This window comes from Lepidochelys olivacea (assembly GCF_965140295.1).
Source record: "Lepidochelys olivacea isolate rLepOli2 genome assembly, chromosome: 7".
Lineage (NCBI taxonomy): Eukaryota > Metazoa > Chordata > Testudines > Cheloniidae > Lepidochelys > Lepidochelys olivacea.
The window spans coordinates 101,577,132-101,598,810 of NC_140417.1; positions in this window are offsets into that span (position 1 = coordinate 101,577,132).

Genomic DNA, 21,679 nt, shown 5'->3' on the forward strand with positions numbered 1-21,679 from the left:
ATTTAACTGGGAATTGGTCCTGCTTTGAGCAGGGGGTTGGACTAGATGACCTTCTGGGGTCCCTTCCAACCCTGATATTCTATGATTCTATGATTAAACAGATCAGATGTGGCAATTATAATAATTTTGAAATGATATATTCTTATCACCAAATTACCTGCATATTTGGTCTGTCAGTCAAAGTTTTCTCCCTTTTTGTTTTCATCCTTCAAACCTCAATTCATTTTCTGTTATTTCCCTATTAAGGGGAAGTGCTAAGGAATGACTGAAAGGTAGCAGAACTGGTATAGGGGTATCTTGCCAGGGAGAGGCTGCACATGGGGACTCCACTCTCTCTACACACCGTAAAGCAGTGAGCTATTGATTCTCTGGGGCAGAGGTAGTTAATAGGTGGACCACGGACCAAATCCAGACTGCTCAATGCTTTTGAATGGACCCCAAAATCTTTTTGTTTCCTTTTCATTATTGTTGGTTTTTAGTTATTTTCTCTGGAATATGTACTTTGACTATACCTTGATGAAGAAATTGGGACCTTGACAAAAAATAATTGACTACTCCTGCTCTGGGGTATGCAGCACTATGGAGAGGGAGGTCTGGATCAGGGTGTGGATAAACCAGTGAAAGAATAGGGTGTGGCCAGTGGAACATGGACCAAAGTTCCTTTCACCTGTAGAGGGAAAGTGCAGGTCTATGGATCTTAAAAAAAAGTTAGGCTTTGCTGGTGCTGTACCACCTGGAGACAGAATTTCACCTGCATGATTGTCTCTCTAAGAATCTGTGCAAATCTGTTTGTTTGGGCTTTCCGTAGGATTTGGGATTTGGATTTTAATTTGAGATGGTATTTTTTCTTTAAAAAGTCCAGATCCTGTTCTCAGGTACATGTGCACACTTCCCAGTGAAGTCATTGGGAAGTGCACACCTGCATATGAGAGCAAAATTTTTCCCGAAATATGCTATTATATGGTCCAATCCTCCAAACCCCCACTTATTATTGAGCACAATGCTTACTTACCCAGAATATTTTCATGCTTGGTGTTAAACTGGACCCTTTGTTATATTTTAATCATATCATACCACAATGTGATTACGCTCAGTAATACAGTATCTTAGACATATTATTTGAGTATTATTGGTGGAAAAATTCTACAAACAGAAATAATAACTAAAGCAGGGCAACAACAAGCATTTAGAACTTTGAGAAAAAAACAGCACCACTGGGAGGACTGTGCCCAGTATTTGTAGGATGGTCAATTAGTTGTGTTAGCTTCTAGCAGAGTTCTTATCAAAAAGACAAACCAGAAATATTTATGGATAGAGAGAAACTACAAAACCCACAAAACTTTGGCAATACTGCAATATGGTAAATATGGCATAAGACCTCTACTGCCCACTGCTTTCCAGTCTAATTGAGACTTAATCCAATAAAATGGAGCACCCAATGAGTCTTTCAAAAATGCAAAGTGTAGTACGTCTATGACAAAAGAATTGACTTGATGTATGAAGCTGCCTATTGAAGGTTATGGAGCTGAATCTGCATATTTGTTCAGGCAAAGTTGCCACTGTAGTGAGAGGATGTTTAGGAGGAAGGGCTGCAGGACTGGGCCATGTCACCTGATGAGTCCTTAAATGAACGATAATAGGTCAGGAAGAGGCAATATTGTATTACATCTAATTTTCTTTAATTTACAGCACTGATTCAGAATGACATTTGATATATTCTGATCAGAATTGTTACTGTGGCTTTCTTATATGATTTGTTAAAAAGGGTTATCTTTTAAAAACTCTCTTAAAAGAGGAGTCTGACTTTTTGCCAAAGTCCACATGGACATTTCTTAGCAAAGTTTAACAAGAAAGTAAACTGGGATGTAAATGACTTCATGATAAAGGGAGTTTTTTCCAAACACCCTTCATATTTCCTTTGCTCTTCTACTGTCCTACTGTGAATGTTTATTAACAATATGCCAAGAAGTTATAAGTTGTCTGTTATAGACAGGCTCTGGACATTTTAGTGCACTGTCCAACAGACAAAGGATTGCCTCTTGTTGTGATGGAATCTGTGCTGCTGATCTGCAAATATACAGCATCCCTTTTTAGTTGATAAGCAGAACAAATATTGAAATTGTCTATGGATAGAACTACTCCCTTGCAGCTGCCATAACATCAACCACTGACTGGGCAAGGAGATTAAAGCAGAAAAAAAGAGAATAAAAATAGCAGACCTGGGAATATATTCCATTAAGCATTCTATTGTACTTGCCTAAAAATGATATTCCTGGGAATTTACCCAGCTTTTTATTACTTGCTGTATTTAAAAATATACACTTCATCCAACACTTCTTTACATGGTAGTACTGCTAAACATTTAGCATATTTTATATGATCAAATAAAATTGGGAGTATGGTTTGCAATGTTAAAGTAAAGGTAGCAATTTACTCATAGAACTAAATTTCACGCTTGCAACATTTACCAATATTGCATCAGAGCCTTGCTATCTTTCACATCTCTAATTGCAAACCTAATAATTCTCCCAAAGAACATGGCAGCCTTACTCTGTGCCTGAACAAATATTTAAACTAAAATCTTGTGTTGAGGTCTCATTTTAGTAAAAGCAGCGAGTGATGTGTGGTGTAACGGTATGACTGGAAGCCAAGAACTCCCAAAGTCTAATACTGGCTTCAAGAGTGAAAATGGGAAAGTCACTCATTCACTCTGCCATTGTAGCCTATGGAAGTTTTGACTTGGAAAGCATTGAGTAAGTCCTTCAGGATTTAGTCCCAATATTTACATTATTCTTTATGATAACTTTGTAATTGAAGTATTCTGATTGCATTTCGTCCCCCTTAAAATTATCATCCTATAGTGGAAAAAATATTATAAAGCAGACAAGTCAGCATATAAAAAGTGTTGTTTTTTCCCTTTAAAATTTTTTTGTTAATTGGTATATATTGCAGATTGTTTCTTAAGTAAGCAGGGGAAAGAATATTCCCTTCCCCAAAAAGCTGATGATTATTTACTTGGATCAAGATTTAGGTTGTCATAATTTTAAATAAGGTCACCCCCTTTCCAGTTCTGCCAATAAATGGTAAAATATTTTCTTGGTGACAGGTGTTGATTGAACAAAACTTTGTGTGACACAATATTTTAAGAACACCAAGTTGACCGCTTCCACTTCAAATTCACTCTGCCTAAGTCTGGGAATGAGGAATCCAGAGGTCAATGTTGAGACTCAGTCCTGTGCAAACAAATCAGTCAAACTAATTTCTTCAGAGGGTAAACTCAGCCCACAAACCGCTACATCTGAGCCAAACCAAAACATTTAAACTTGTTGGAACCTCAGAATCAGAACATTGAATATACTCTTTGGCTAGGAGCTTAGCTCTCCACAATGTCATGGAACAGTTTCATTTTCCCATAGGAAAATGTTTTGTGCTTCTAGCAAGTTTGGAGAGGAATGACTTTGTTTGCTTTTGCAATTTTATCAACCAACCAAAATGTGCAAGTTTGACTTTAATTGCGAAAGTTTTCCTACCACTGTTTTTGCAACCTGAGGGCAGTTAGCTACTAGATGACAAATGAGCATTTGAAAGTTTTGTCCTTTTGAATAGTTTAAGAGAAGATCTGAATAGATGTTTTAACCTGGCATGAGAGGACGGCATCTAATTGCCACCATCGCTGTAATTCATCATAGACCTAATCCAAAAACCCATTGTAGTGAATCAGAGTCTTTCCATTGACTTTACTTGGTTTTGGATCTGCCCCACATACAGAGGAGACATAGAGTTAACATACAAAATTCAAAAAGGAAGAAAAAGAGAGAGAGATTGGAAAGTAATTAGATATAGAATAACAAAAGGTTCTCTAATGGGTTCAAAAGCAATATTATAAAGCACACTAGTTTGATATTTTTCTTGCACATGCAGGGTCAGTGCAAGAAATATTGCTGCCACATTCTTCTGTTTTGTAGTAAAATGAGCTTTACTCGTAGAGCTAATGTAACAACAGATTTTAGTTGAAACAGAGTTTACACCAGTACTGAAAAATACAGGAAGTACTGGTGTGCATTTCATAGCTTCCTGGAAAACTAGAATGAGGTGGGTATCATTATGTGGGTAGTGTATTGAAAGAGAGCTACTGTAAGGCAGATGATGAGCCAGCCTATAAATTATGTTAAACTGATAGAGGTTGCCTTTGGTTGAATTTTCCCAAATTCTTGTGAAGGCTCATGTAGATAGTCCTAAGCTTGATCTTCTACACGGTTCCCTTTTCTCACTTTTCATATTATTACATCCATGTTATAGTAAGTACTATCCACATTGTTTGTGGCTCAAGCTCCTGCCCTCAGTCTCGTCTTCTGATTTAGTATTTGTCCCTCTTTCACATGTTTAGTTTGGAACATATTTGCTGTTACTGACTGGGTGTAAATGTGAGAATTCTAAGGGAGTGGTTTCCATAGCAACAATAAACTTCATAGAAGGTTTCAAAAGTTCTACCTCCTACTCACAGAGTACTGTAGAAATTCTGAAAGCATAAGGAATAAAATGAGTGCTAATTACCGGACCCAAATTTGCTGTGGTGGGCAGAACAAAGACAATTGCTATAAAATGGCAGGCATCATTCAGCACATACTCAAATTACTTTACTAAAAGTGACTCGTGCAAGTATGATTACTTTGTGTGTATATAAATGGATAGGTAAATAACACATTTTTATATGAGGTGGTTAAGAGCAAAAAAGCATAAGCTTCAAACTACAGGTCGCTTTCTATTTACTTTGATATACTCTTTTTTTAGTCCTCTGAAGGCGTTTTCGTACAGTAAGTACCTTTTTGGTACAGTATGTACCTGGTCAAGAGGTTGGAAAATGAAACATTCTCTGAAGATACTTAGTGATGCTCTGTGAATCAGCCTGAAAATTATTTTAAAGAACAGTGTAACCAGCATTTGCCTTTACAAAGACACCTTGGCAAATTGTTTATTCCACTATGACTTCAGAAGTGTCTCATTGTTACTCAGTCCAAATCTCCTGCATCACAGCACTGACTCTGACCAAAAGAGATGCAGTAAGGCAGAATATAGCAAACGTGAAAACCCCTATTTTTTATTTCTAATAAAACAATGGTATTTTATCACCCTAATTTGTAAGTAATATTGTACTGTACATCTTCGTATTACCATAAAACATACAATATGCCTTTCAAAAACCCATCCAACAATTGACATCAGTTACCTCAGAGGCAGCAATACAATTAGCTATGAAGGTAGGTGGGAGGCAGTAGTAGAGAAAAGATATGGAAAGTTCATAATAGGATGTGTTGATTTGGGGAGCTGGTTAACAGGTTACTGGTTATGCGTAGATATTTGCTTTTAAAAGTGGTGGGGAAATCATTGAACTTGGCATGCTACTGTAGCGACAACTAGAGGTACAGTCAGAGAAAGTATTTACATGATATTTCAAGATAACTTCAACTGAACTAATTCATGAATGTATCTTTCAAAATCAGCTACCAACCATCAATGGGTTAGTACATTTATTGATTTCACAGAGTAAGGTGGCAAAAGAGTGCAAATGTATTTAATGGAAAAGCAAGCCATTAGCTTTGTTTAAACAAGCAACAAAATTACTTATATTGGGAGCCTAATAAGAATTTGTGAAGCATTCAGAGAGGAGCATATGTTAAGATAATAATAAAGAACCAAAATAAAGCAAACCATCAAAAGAGTAACTCAGCTTCCAATTAGTATTACTGTGCAGTGCTAACAAATTATGATCCAGAAAACTCTCTATTATTAGGTCCTAACCTTTCAGGGTTGACACTAAAGTTGAAGAAATTGCACATGTTAGAAATAATTACTGTTGATAATGAATACAATTAAGCATAAAAGAATCTTTATAACCCTAGCACCAATTGTACACTTAGCAAGAGGTTCATATATTTTTCTTCACAGATGTTACAATAATGGTGTCAACACTTTTATTTCTTTGTCCATAAGTTGAAAATTATGACTGTTTCGTAAATTGCGAACATGCTTAGAAGATGTAGGCCCAGCTGCAGTGCACATGAGTTCAGGATCCTGCCCAGGCCTCATGTTTCTCAATGACCTCAGTTTCCTGTGCTGAATGGGAACCTATACGAGTAAGTTCTTGTAAAACTGTTTTTGAAGAGTGAAGTTATGAAGAGGTGCTGCAGTGTCAAACATCTGCTTCATCCATTACACTCAAATAGCAGCAGTGAATGTACAGTAGGGCAAGAGCCATCAATAAATTAAAATTCTCTTGTGACACACTTTCCTAGCTCACTTAAGCTGCCTGATTTTTGTGCCAATTTTAGCCATGAAATAAAGATGCTAAATAAGACAATGGAAACTTTTTTCTTAATCTGAAAGATTCTTTTTTCTTTCTTTCTTTCTTTTTTTTTGTAGCAGTAATTAGTGTCAGCTTTTCTTAAATAGTTGCAGGATTTTTTGTATAATTATAAGCAACTTCTGACTTTATTAATCAATTAATATTTGTTAATGGGTTCATTTGATCATGGGATTTCAATACTAACTTGAATAGAATTATGATTTTAGATTTCAGTTGTCCATTTTTACTTAATAGACAAATGAAAATAAATAATGTCATTTTTGATAAGTATGAAGTTTGCAGATGGAATAAATACTGAAATCCTGTATTTATGATTTCTGGAATCCAATACAGTTAATCACATTAGGAGATGCACTGTAATAGCAACAGAATCTCTTTTGTCAAAACTGACTAGTACATTAATTATCTAAAGGAAAAATACACGATAGTTTAATAGGACAGCTGTTCCTTGTGATAAAGTATAATCTGTATTCCAGACAAGATATGATACACAAGCAAAATTTTAAAAACAGAGATCTATTTATAGGCAGAGAGAGTCTGAAACTGAAACCCCAAATTCAGGCACTGTGTGGTCTGGGAAATAATTAAGCTGTGAAGATGCTCACCTCTAGGTTATTGGTGCATATCTTGTCTAGATCAGTTATATTAACCAGAAGTCATTACCACCTGACAGCTGTTAGGTAGCCTGTGTAAAATGAATAGGTGTTTCTTGCGGTCCATTTTCCACAAAAAACAAGATAGGGTTTGCACACTTATCATAATACCACTATATAAATCCATGGTACACCCACACCTTGAATACTTTGTGCCGTTCTGGTCACCCCATCTCTAAAAAGATATATTAGAACTGTAAAAGATGCAGAGAAGAGCAACAAAAATGATTATGGGTATGGAACAGCTTCCATACAAGAAGAGATTAAAAGACTGGGACTGTTCAGCTTTTGAAAAAAAGATGACTGAGTTTAAGTTTATGGAAGGAATATTTGCCAGTGAATTTCAAACAATTATCATAGATTGTTCATGAAAAGTGAATCTTGCATTCATAATCACAAATATCTGTACCACAAACCTGATTATAAGAGGTACGCTTATCCCATCAGGGACAAATAACATGTGATCTACAGTATTTGGACAATCAAATCAGCTTGAATTTCACATATCAAATACAATAAACTGCTGGCAAACTACCTATATTATTTGGTTTATAGAAAGTATTTAGCAAATAATTTTCAAAAATGGATAAAGCCTAGATTCTGATACTCTTATTCATGCTTATGAATATTTTACTCCTGAAGTAATTCTTCTAATTTTAGTATGCAGATACTACAACCTTTACTCACACTGAGTAGTATGCTACTCCATGAACAGTCCTATTGATTTCAATAGGACTGCCTGTGGAGGAAGGCGCTTCTCAATCTGAATAAGGATGGCAGGATCTTGCAATGCAGTCTATTTATAGACAATTAAAGAACATAAAAAGAAACAATTTTATTTGAGGAATTTTATTTGTTACAGATTATTTAACCAGTTCTGCTTGTGCTGTTTCTGTAGCTGTTCCATGAGTAAATAGGGACTCTTGGGTTCTATTGTTATCAGTCCAGTGCCTTTCATCAATGTACTAAAAAAAAGTAATTAAAATTACATTTACCTCATATTTCTTGGTATTCATAAAATGTCAGGTGTTTGATAATACAAGTCTACTACAGAATAATGGCCCAAAGGTAGAATAAGTATCACATTCTTATTTTCAGTATCACTGCCATGTCATGGAGGAAAAATGCTTACATGAGAAGTACAGTGGATAAAATACATTCTATTGTAATGAGGTCCATATAGGTACCATGGATAGATAAACAACTTGTTGCCACTATATCTTGTATCTTTGGGGAGGCTGAGAAACGTGTTTCTGAAGATTTTTGCTTCCTCAGATTTGTGGTTTGAGATCTATTTCTACGATCTAAAGGGTAGTACTTGACAGTCATTTGGATTGTTAATATTCTATAAGACACATTAAACAGATTGTTTACCTTTAGTTTAGGGCTGTCGATTAATCGCAGTGAACTCACACGATTAACTCAAAAAATTAATTGTGATTTAAAAAATTAATCGTGATTAATTACAGTTTTAATCACACTGTTAGTAGAATACCAATTGAAATTTATTAAATATTTTGGATGTTTTTCTACATTTTAAAATATATTGAGTTCAGCATACATATATTGATACAGTATACAAAGTTGACAGTGCTCACTTTATATTTTATATTATTTTACATTTGCACTGTGAAAATGATAAACAAAAGAAATAGTATTTTTCAAGTCATCTCATACAAATACGATAATGCAATCTCTTTATCATGTAAGTGCAACTTACAAATGTAGATTTTTATTGTTACATAACTGCACTCAAAAACAAAACAATGTAAAACTTTAGAACCTACAAGTCCACTCAATCCTACTTCTTGTTCAGCCAATTGCTCGGACAAACAAGTTTGTTTACATTTACTGGAGATAATGCTGCCTGCTTCTTATTTAAATGTCACCTGAAAGTGAAAAGAGGCATTCGCATGGCACTTTTGTAGCCGGCATTGCAAGGTATTTATGTGCCAGTTATGCTAAACATTTGTATGCCCCTTCATGTTTTGGCCACCATTCCAGAGGATTTGTTTCCATGCTTATGATCCTTGTTGAATAATTCATTTAATTAAATTTGTGACTGAACTCCTTGGGGGAGGATTGTATGTCTCCTACACTGTTTTACCCGGATTCTGCCATATATTTCATGTTATAGCAGTCTCGGGTGATGACCCAACATATGTTGTTCGTTTTAAGAACACTTTCACTGCAGATTTGACAAAACACAAAGAAGGTACCAGTGTGAGATTTCGAAAGATAGCTACAGCATCAACCCAAGGTTTAAGAATCTGAAGTCCCTTCCAAAAGCTGAGGGACTAGGTGTAGAGCATGCTTTCAGAAGTCTTAAAAGACCAACACTCCAATGTGGAAACTACAGAACCCGAACCACCAAAAAAGAAAATCAACCTTCTGCTGATGGCATCTGACTCAGATGATGAAAATGAACTTGCTTCGGTCTGCTCTGCTTTGGATGGTTATTGAGCAGAACCCGTAATCATTATGGACGCATGTCCTCTGGAATGGTGGTTGAAGCATGAAGGGACACATGAATCTTTAGTGCATCTGGAACATAAATATCTTGTGACGCTGGCTACAACAGTGCCATGTGAACGCCTGTTCTCACTTTCAGGTAATATTGTAAACAAGAAGCAGGCAGCACTATCTCCTGCAAATGGAAACAAACTTGTTTGTCTGAGCGACTGGCTGAACAAGAAGTAGGACTGAGTGGATTTATAGGCTCTAAAGTTTTACATTGTTTTATTTTTGAATACAGTTATTTTTTTACATAATTCTACATTCATAACTTCAGCTTTCATGATAAAGAGATTGCACTACAATACTTGGATTAGGTGAATTGAAAAATACTAGTTCTTTTATTTTTTACAGTGCAAATATTTGTACTCAAAAATAATAATATAAATTGAGCACTGTACACTTTGTATTCTGTGTTGTAATTCAAATCAATATATTTGAAAATGAAGAAAATATACAAAAATATTTAAATAAATGGTATTCTATTGTTTAACAGTGTGATTAATTGTGATTAATTTTTTTAATCGCTTGACAGCCCTACTTTAGTTATATCCACAACTGCTCTTGGTGGTTTAATGGTTTGTCAGTCGAGAAGGAATAATAGGAAGGCATGATATGCTAATGATGTAGTTCTAGCCAGTTGGTAGCCAGTAGTGATTATGTTTTTCAGGAAATGTACTTTTACTTGAAAATAGTCAACTCAAGTGATTCTAAAATGAACAGCAGCAAAGATGGCAGCAAGCCCTTCTGCTAAGGTCTGTATGATTAACTATAGGAGGTTTTTGCCTGAAAGGCACTATGGAGGTGAAAAGTATTATTGCTATTAGTATAGAAGAAACCACAGAGTCTATATTAAATACCTCCAACTCTCTTAAACTCTGTGGGTGATAGGGTTACCAATTTTGGTTTTACATATTCCTGGAGATTTCCTCACATGACATAGTTTTTAATTAAAGATCAATCTTTAATTCCTGGGGACTTCAGGAAAATCCTGAAGAGTTGGCAACCCTACTGGGTGAAGGAGGACCCTCGTACTGGTACTCAAACTTTTCCAAAATAGATTAATCCATTTCTATTTTAAATTACAACACCCTATATTAATCCCAGACATAATAAAATAAAAATGTGTATTAATTACAGGTCAAATCTTGATTTTCCTTCTCAGTTTTCATTAGTCCACATCCAGGCAAAAATCCAATGGGAATTTGTCTGAGCAAAGGCTAAGTACCAACTGAGCATATACCTCAGGATCTGGCAATTAATAACGCTTTGTATCTCCATGACACCTTTCATTCAATGATCTCAAAGCACTTTAACCAACTAAGTCTTCCAACACTCCTGTAAGGCAAATGCAAATCACTTCACCCAAGCTGGAAATGTGGCCACATCTCTGGGCAGAATTATGGTTTGAAATGTGGCATTTATTTAACAGAACATAGAACTTTCTGAATCTGAATCCTGATCATGAGACAGCAGTGTAAAACAGCAGATATTTTTCCTTAAACTTTTAGGAGTGAATGAAGTCTTCAGCAAAACTTAATGGACCAGATTTTCAGTGGGTGTAAACTGGTGTAGCTCCCTTGACCAGGGGTTCTGATTTTCTTAAGATGTGCACATCAATCAAAGAACAACCATGAGACATATATGAAAACAAAACAAATCTAGAAAGTCTAGACACTTGGGGATTTCTGTTGACCAAATCATGAACTGATTCCCAGTATTTCTCTTTGGGAAGGAACTGAAGTCATTGTTCAAGTGTACAAATAAACTGGATCTAGTGGGGATAATATTAAAAAAATTACACTGTTCCATCTCATAAAACTATCAATTACATGGTATTTTTCTTCATTTGTGTAAACTTTGTGTAAAATAAATGTTTTTACTTAGTTCTGGGTAGACAGTGGAGCTGGCATAAATTTGTATGCTAATATAAACAATAGGCTAGGAATCTGGTTAGCAAACACATTGTGGTTTTATTCAAAGAGCAGTACTATCACAAGGAAAACGAATTCAGATACTGCACAGTGTCTATGGATCAAGAGTTTTCAAAACCACCTGCCCTTTTTGTTTTCCCCAGATAAATCCTGTTGCCTTTGTTTATAGATGCTATTCTGCATGGAAGGAAACTGGATTACCTGCTCTTTGTATACATATTAGATAGATTAGATAGATCTAATATATAGATTAGATATCTTGGTTACAATTATATCATTTACATTTTCAGAATGTCCTTACATACATAGCATAATGAGAGGTATTCAAAATAGACTTTTAATAAACCAATATATTAACAGGTAATATAATTTGACAACAGGGCCTTCTTTTGGGAAGCCCTATGTTGTGGGTATTGTGTCCATGTTTTGGAGGATGTAGTAATGGGTGAACCTCAAAAGGTACAGAGGTTTGGCTGGACTAGAGAATGCACCTAAAAAAATCATATGCTTATCCAAAGACCATACGACTATCTGAACTTCTGGGGTTTGCCAAATTGCAGTGGAAAACACATGAGAACAAGCTTTCTTGTGAGATTTCTTGCACTCTCTGCTTCTGGTCAGATTAGAAATGCCATGAGAACAGTCTTTCATATGGTATTTCAATACCTCTATTGCTGTTCACAGCCAGAATTCAGAAGTACAGAGAGGTAGAAAAACCCAAAATAATGGAAAATATATTGACTTGTTTTAATTTTTGACCTCCAAACATAGGTTTAATTTGTATTTTCAATAAAGTCAATTTTATTTCATCCAAGTTGGATTGCCTATCCCTTCTAGAAAGTCTCTTAGTTGAAATGTCACCTTTACTCCTTTTTGTTTTGGTTTTTTGGAGAAAGGTGCACTCTCCTTGGGAATATTTGCAGGACACTGAACTCAGCAAAAATATGTCAAGGATTAGAGTAGTGGATTTGGCCTTTGACTGGGGAACTGCAGGCCAGTCCTGCTGACTATGAAGAGGAGTAATTGTGATGGAAATCAGCTTAGATCACTTCACCACACCAATGTGAGACTCATTATTTGGGCTCAGTTTATGGCTCACATATGCAAGAAAAAAATAAGGCAGGACAATCTATGTCCATTCCTTGATCCAGATGCTTGAAAAGTCTTAGGGCAATCAACTAATGGCAGAGAACCATTGTCGTGTCTTGTTTTCAAGAAAGGATCAGTTCCCTTTGACTCCCACTCTAGCACCTTTGGTGAATTACTCTCTTTTGATATTTTCCTTCAGGTGGCTGGCAGGCAGGCAGGCAATTACCCTACCCCTTCAAGAACAGATGATCTTAGATTGGTTGAACAGCAATCATGATTTGTCTTCACACCTAAACTGAAGCAGAGGGCTGCTTCCTGTTGCTGTCAGCAATTGCTTTTGGACTGTTTTTGAGATAATGAACACTCCCAGAAGAGCCAAAACAGCTTCTTCTAATCCTCCTTATTACATAGAGCAAACTCAGCTAGTCAGAACATGGCACTGATACCATGTGACTTAGGTGACCAATCACAACAGAAAAATTTGTTGGAAAACTTTTGTAATCATCTTAATACCAAAAAAGGAGGAGGAAAAGTACTGAAATTTCATAAATTTATTCGTAACCCAGAAAGTTGACATCTTCCAACATTCTCTGGCATTTTTCATGCATCACAACTATCTTCAACCTTGGAAAACATCAGTTTGGGGATCACCCACCAGAAAAAAAAAATTATGTGAAATCTCAAAACTGGCAATCACAAGGGAGGAAAGGTCCCACTCATTCAGGTAGATGGCCTTCAAAACTAAAAGGGTTAGTAATATGTCAGGTTAAATAAACCTCTCACAGTTTCCCATTTGTTATTTGAAGACTGGTCAAGTTATGGAAAAGCATTTTAATTCATAGTTCACAGATTTTAAAATAAAAATCAATACAGCACATATTTTTCTATGAGTAATGTCCAGAGTTTTCCTCCTAAATTACAGGTTGACAGATTTCCATTAATTATATTGTCTTGAGATTATGTGATTGTGTTTTAATATGAAGAATTAATAAAAGGTATATGAACTTTTATTTATATAACCCTATAAGAAAGGGTCAATGTTTTTGCCCTCTAACTTTCTTCAGCATTTAGATTTATAATGAATTTAATTCTACAAGGAAGAGCATAATGACATGAAGAGATTACCCCTACCCTTTCTACCTCCCACCCCAGCAAAAAGAAAAGGAGGGGGGACAAAACCCCTTTAGAATATCTTAATTTATATTGGCTTCATTATTCTCTAGATAAAAGGCTACTCAACATAAAATGAGGACTCTGAGTTCAAACTTTTAAAGAATTCACATATTTACATCAATTTTTAAAAGGTTTTATAACTAATGAACTCGGATTTCTTTTGGCATGGCATAAAATCCATTTGTACAGTTTTTAATTAAAAATGCAGCCTATGCAATTAAAATTAAGGGTAGAGACTTCATCAGATGTCCTGTGAGAACCCCAGTCGAAAAAATTATGTTAATGCTGTATGTCCTAAAAGCATTCTCTGAATGTTGGAAACACTTTATGAGAAATTATTTCTGCCATACAATAAGGATTTATTTAAAGTTGATAATTAGGAGCTTTTAATTTTGGAGTGTAAGGACCTTGTTTATCACTAATCACTTTGGCATTTGCTATGTGTTTGCAAATCAGCAGTAGGAGCATTTAAACTGAGTAAAAAAAAAAAAAAGAGAGAGAGAGAGAGACCATACACTGAGTCATGCCCACAATCTATAATGCAAATAATGCAATGCATACGTAGACAGGGGAATTCCTAATGTGAATTTTAATATTTAAAGTAACCTGTGCTATTATTGAAAATATTAAGACACTTTTATGTTGAACTGATTAAAATTACATTTGAAATAACAAATGAAATGCATATGCAAAAAATATAAATAACCCCATTTAGTATTTTGCCCTATATTTTACAGAAAAGTGAAGTTTAATGTATTCAAAAGGTGCGATATTGATAGCCCTAGGGAATGGACTTCATTCTTTATCTATATAACATGAAAAATGTGGTCAACGGTGGGACAGGCTTCCCCACAGCCATGGTTTCTGAATTGAAACCTGGAGGGCAGTCCTCTAGTGATGATAATTATTTTTATTTATATAGTGCTGTAGATATGCATGGAGCTTTACATATATGTAATAAGATACTGTGTACTTCTTACCCTGAAGAGTGAACAAGTTAAATGATATACAGACAAAATCAAAAGGGAGGGGAAAATGGGGCGTGACACAGTCATGTAATTTTGTGTTCAAGTTAGGCTCGCTTCATGCTGGGTCCAGGGATTTTCTCTTTTATTTTTTATATAGTTTAACATAAGACAGTGTTTTATATTTAGAATGGCAACAGAGGACCTGAGGTTTAGCAGTGAAAGGCAAGCCAATTTTAGTAGGAACTTAAAAGGGAAGAGTGGGAAAGTTTTGGTGATTTTGAAGTCTATTGGTTGGCATAGAGAAAGGGGCAGAGACATGACTGGCCGAAAGAGAGAAAGGGGTTAGTGGAGTGGGAACCATTTCGAAAGCATGAATGAGGGAAAAGAACAGCACCATATGAAGGTGCAGAGTTTCATGGGGCATAGAATGTGAGGATGAGGAAGTTGGACCTTGGTGAGGATTGAGGTCAGAAGCCAGTAAAGGTCTCAGGCAGGTGGGGAATGTGAACAGAGGTGAAGAGATATAATCAGAGCAGCAGGCAATGAAGATAATTTTAGCAGCAGTAGGCTGTATATTTTGGAGAGGTGGGAAGATCAGAAGGGGGAAGGCTGCACAGTCCTGGCGAGATATAAGCAGGGCATAGATGTGAGTTTCGGCAGTGCTAGCATGACGTGGCAGGAATATAGTTAGTCTGCTTGCAAAAGAATCTGCTAAGACTGCCAACAAGGGCACAACAATTGTAAAAGTAGATTTACTGTGATGTGGACACACATGTAGAATTAGCATGCATCCACCAATTCACTAAACAGACCAGCGAACAGATCTCTTTAAAACGGGAGTGACCAGTGCTAAACCCCATCTTTTGTATAATTTATATTAAGTAGTATTTTGAAGTGGAAATGTAACTGGTTAAAAGAGTGGTCAGTTTGGATGAGCTATTACCAGCAGGAGAGTGAGTTTCTGTGTGTATGGGGGTGGGGGGATGTGAGAACCTGGATTTATGCAGGAAATAGCCCAGCTTGATTGTCATGCACATTGTGTAAAGAGTTGTCACTTTGGATGGGCTATCACCAGCAGGAGAGTGAATTTGTGTGGGGGGGTGGAGGGTGAGAAAACCTGGATTTGTGCTGGAAATCACTTTAGATAAGCTATTACCAGCAGGACAGTGGGGTGGGAATAGGTATTGTTTCATATTCTCTGTGTATATATAAAGCCTGCTGCAGTTTCCACGATATGCATCTGAGGAAGTGAGCTGTAGCTCACGAAAGCTTATGCTCTAATAAATTGGTTAGTCTCTAAGGTGCCACAAGTCCTCCTTTTCTTTTTGCGAATACAGACTAACACGGCTGCTACTCTGAAACCTGGTTAAAATATGTTTCACTCAGGCAATGAGCTTTCTGCAAGTCTTCTTACATCCCAGAAAATGAGTCTGGTGCTCTCAGCTCTGTTACTAGTAGACAGTAGGACTCATAAGCAACAGTTTGAAGCTTTGGTATGGCTAGCCATCATTAGTCAAAAAAGAAACCCGGAGCTGAGTTATAGTAGCTCTTATCTTTAGAGAGGATAGTCAACAGCTCGGAGTTAAATCATAAACAGGAAAGTGCCTGCAGTGCACCAGCCATAGCTAGTATGCACCAGAATGTGTTACGTAGGGTCCCTGCATGCAAACTGATATTTATATCCAGTTTTTGACTAATGGTCTAAAATTTGGATAGAAACACAAATAATTGTCCTTATTCTGATCCTACTTTACACTGGTTTTACAGCACAATAATTCCAGCTGTATCAATGGAACCGTTCCTGATTTACACCAGTATAAATCAGAGCAGAGTCATTTCCCAAAAACTACAAATGTCTCCAAAGACAACATTCTGTCCACAACCTCATTTTTGTCCCTTCTTGCACCCACAAGCCCAAAAAACTACATCAGGCCCAGACCTGAGAGGCCTCACAGTCTGGGCCAAAAAATAAATAGAAAAACATAATAAAATTTTAATGTGGGGCCTCAAAATATATAGAGCAATATTTAACTGAATGTACAAAAGATGAAAAGGCAGCCAAGATATACATTTTACCTATAATTCAAGAGAAGAACATAGAGAGGAAGTAAACCAAGTAGAAAAGAGAGTGAAAAGCATTTTGTAAAATAATAATGCTCAGGAACTTCAAAATACCCATAAAATTATAGTACTAAATTACTGGTGCTCTGTTGTATACATTTTTTGAGTTCATCAGGATCACCAGGTGAAAGGCAGTGAAAAAAACTGAGAGGAAGTAAGTGAGGCCATCATGAAAGAACCACCCACAGGAATATTGGAAACAATGGTCCAGATTCACTTGTGTTGGGGCTGGGAAGTGTACATTAGGGGCTTCTTGTGCTCAGGTGGAATTCATCCCAAAGGGAGGATGGCAGCAGTGTTAGAAAGTTTTGACTGTACTTAGTGGAGGCAGTTTTAATTATTGCTGGTGCTGCATATAAGCCTTTCTCAGCAAAGGCTGGTGAAGGGGATTTGTGGAATCAGAGCATTCAGCCATTACCATGCCTCTTCTCCAATGCCATTTACTTTTAGAAAACTGCTAATGCTCTGTGCCTTAGCCTTCTCACAGCAGAATTTGTTCTCTCTGGGCCCAACACCAGTTTGTATTTTGATTCACATGCCAGAGTCCTCCCTGCACTGAATCTAACCCAATACCTGAAAAAAAAAACCTCCTTACACAGCAATAAATCTAACAGAAAGAGATATAGGTGTGCTTTTCTTTCTGTAATGGTACTTTTTAATCTTTTAATCTCTATATTTTGCTATCTTCCTATTTAGTCTCTCTCCTCACAGTCTTTCAGAAGGACGACAACTCCTCTTTCACAGTCGACATCCCCCAACCTCCTCAATCTAACCCATACAACCAAAGGAAAATCTGATTATAAACCAACAAAGTGCACCTGAAACTGCAATCTACAAGTTTTGCTTGGTTTTTCCACAAACCTTGCCAGCTTTGAGCAAAACTAACTATCTAGAAAGAAAATACAATGCTTCAAAATTTCTGATCCCATTTGTTTTTCTGGCCATTTGAAGAGGTGAAGAATGATACCTGGTTTCCAAAAAATTAACACACACGAATTAAATCAAGGAAAATAGAAAGAGTTTCTTAAAAGATTTGTCAGAAAACATTTTCAGAGCCTTTGCTTACCTCAGCTGAAAATGTTGAGACCTATAATACAAATCTATGACTTTGTCATTATGGTAACACCCAGGGCACTATATCTGTTTTTTATTTGTCTGTTTGTTTTTAACCAACAATGCTTTGTAGATATTAATTTACATTTTATTATTTTCTGCTTAACATATAGTAGCTTCAGCTTTAAAGTTTCTTTTTTTAAATAATATCTATCCTAATTAGGAACATATGAATTACATAGTGAGAGTGAATCAAGTTCGTTCCAGTATCCTGTTTGTACACAGTAGCCAATACCAGCTGCTTCAAAGGAAGATGTGAGAAACCCTGCAATAGGTAGCTCTGGAATAACTTGCCTTTAAGGAAAGTTTCCTACTAACCCCAATAGATAGAGCTTGAATTATCCCCCTAACATGGGGTATATATCCCTTCCACAACTTCTATTTTTTGTTAAAAAAATTCTATTATAATTTAATCTTCTTGTTATCAATATAAAAAGCTGTTTGAATCCTGCTAAGATCTTGGACTCTGATCCAGAAAAGGATCCATGTGTTTAACTTCAGTGGGATTTTAAGCATGTGCATAGTTAGCACACACTTAGGTGCTTTGCTAAATCAGAACCTTGGCAATAGAGGAACTTCAGATTGTTCAGGTTCAATTCAGAAAACTTCAAATGTTTATATGTTTACCTGTATCTCTTTAGTCTGCAAAATTGGACTGGAAATTTTAGGAGTAAAGGCATTTTGGCATAATGACTGATACTTTCTCCTTTTGTTCCTGGCAGAAATGCTATATAAATAACCCCTCTCATGGAACTTTGGAAATCCTGTTTCCAGTATCAAAATGTATCTAAAAGAGTTTATATTGTGTACCAATTATGACGAATGCCACTGAACTAAAGTAGAACGATGTGGCCTAGTGGATGAAGCCCTGGGAACTAGGAGAATTGAGTTTTAATCCCAGCTCTGCCACTAGTCTGCTGTGTGTGACCTTGGGCAAGTCACTTCTATTTTCTGTGCCTCAGTGTCCCTATCTGTAAAATGGGGATAATCACACTGGCCTCCTTTGTAAAGCATTTTGAGATCTATTGATGAAGAGTGTTATAAGAGCTACATATTATTATTATAATTAGTAGTAGTATTGAAGAAATAATTTACTAGGTTACCCCTGAATATACTTTTCCCTAGGAGTATTAGTTAATTGATAATCCTCAAATATAAATATTACATGGATACATTAAGAGGCAGATATAATTTTTCTGTGCTGCCATTCCTATACTTAACATGCATGAAAGTAATGTACTGTCAAAATATAGAGGAATGGAATGCAGTGTATACTAATAGTGACTATATATTCATGAAGCAGATATAGTGCAGACTAAGCTTTTGCCCTACATTTTCTATCACTCCCCCCCGCCCCCCCGCAACCCTGAAACCTTGACCTGGAGAAATCACCTTCTGGCTGACGGGGGGTTAGGCAATATTTCAAAATCTGGTCAAGATTTTACAACACCAGATACTGTTTCATTCTCTGTGCTTTTTCTGAGCAAAGAATTTTTAACTAGGGCAAACTGTCAAGTATGCAGTGGTTTTGTAGGGAGGCTGCAAGCCAAGGAAAACTCTACTTAGAACACCACATTTATTGATAAAGACCCATACAGCAATAATTAGATGGACAAATTCTATAAAAATGGCTGGTCTGTAAAGAAAAAAAAGGAATGGCTTGTTACTGTACACTCAAAGTGATATGGTACAAACTTCCCAAAGAGTATTCATACTGGGTTTGTAAAGTCTTTTATGGTCTTTAGAAAAACGATACATTAACATGATGTTGCTTTGCCACATATTGCATATTTATGTAAAATGTAAATTAGCAAGGAGGCATGTTCTCTTGAAGATTTTTCCCATGCTAGAATATTTTCAGTTTTCCTGCCAAGAACAGTGTTGCAACCTCTGGCATGCAAGTGTTGTAAGGTTGTGTTTTTTTTTGTTTTTGTTTTTTTAAACTTTGTGATAATTAGGAGCCATATTATTGCAAGCTTATGGAACTTCAACTTCAGTTGTCCAACAAAAGTTAATATCTTTTTCTTAATTGTTTCTGACATTTCACCCATTATTCCTTGAGCCTCCTCAAAGGACATATATACCCAGTAATTCTCTTGCAAAAGAGAGCGTGAGGTGCAGAAATGTAAACACCACACTATGTGCTGTTAGAGCAATCAGAGCTCTAAAATATGGATTTAAGACTCCAAAATGATACAATCAAGAAAAATAAAGAATCTGATACAGTTGGTGTGGCAACTAAAAGAACTCAGTTGCTTTCTCTTCTTTCAGATATCCAGAACTAAACATCAGGAGCAATTAAAAAATTGTGGTCTTTTGTAAATTACTCCCAGAAGAAATCTTGGAAATCTTTCATTTTAGTCATTTCGGTCCACTGAACCATAAAGCTATTATGAACGAACAAAAATACTAGAGAGAAAATTGAAATACAACAGTAATTAACAATATGAATATATCAAAATAAAAATGAACTGGCAGGGTATGGTCATGAAATGTTTTGAAGCTGAATTGATTGACATACAAGTAAGGTATCTTTAATTTGATACTTTACTACTTACAAGTGGACAGAAGAGTCACCAGTATTATCTTTTTAAAAGTACGCTAACAGTTCATTTTGATGGTTTTTGTCTTTTTAAAAAATTCAGTAGCTATATGCAACTTGTCCATTTTGTTTATCTTAGAAAAATAATAACTCTCATTTTAGGATCTTACTTTCTGTTACCATATGCTAAATGTCAACAAAGGATTATAGAAAAAAAATCATTGAAAATGTGCAGCTATCACAAATACAGATTTCCCTATGGGTTCTCTAATACTTTACAGACAAATGTTAAAGATTTATTGCACATGAACATCAAACATGGTTTTACTACAGTTCTCATTTGGATCAAATTGACACATTTTACATTCATTTTAGCCTAATGAGATTCTTTCACTACACATTATATTCCAAGTGACCTCGTGCATTAAATTTGTGGCATGGAACAAACCCACTGATATAACAAAGCCCTTTTCTTACCAAGTTTCTAATAAAAAAAAGAAAAAAACAATTTAACAAAATAATAAATCTTGAACATGTACATTTATTAATTGGTACTCAACAGAGAAAAAAATATTGTGTAGATTATTATATTATGCCCAATTTTCATTTTCACTGTTTATAGTTTAGAACTCTTTTGAACTTGGATTAGAACCTGAATAGTTAGCAGTTCAGACATATTTTCTGATTTTTAAACTGACTCCTTCCTCTTTAATAAAGGGTCTACTCCTGCAGTTTTTACTCAGGCAAAAATGCCAGGGAAATTTTGCTTAAGGACTACAGAATCAGACCCCAAATGACCAGCTGAACCCACGCAGTTAAAACTAGGCCTTTCATTGCAATTGAATATGGAATCCTTGCCAACAGTTTTACAAAATACAATATTTGCTTTTGCACATAGTAATTTTTTACAAAAAACCTGGCCTGGAAAATAATTTTTTGGATTATGAAAGTGATTAGTAATGGAATGTAAGTTTTTTACCATTGTGTTGTAATATTGTATTAGAAGAAGGTAGTAAATGACCTTGAAAGGAGGTGAAAGGAAACTAGAAAACATTAATTAAAATTATTAGTGCTGTTTGAGGTGCTTATCTTGTTTATTACTAAGGTGTTGCTCCCTTCTGCATAATTAGGGATAATTTTACTTACTTTCAAGTCTGTAATTTTAAATATCACAAAGTTTTATCTTCAACAAGAAGTAATTCATTATT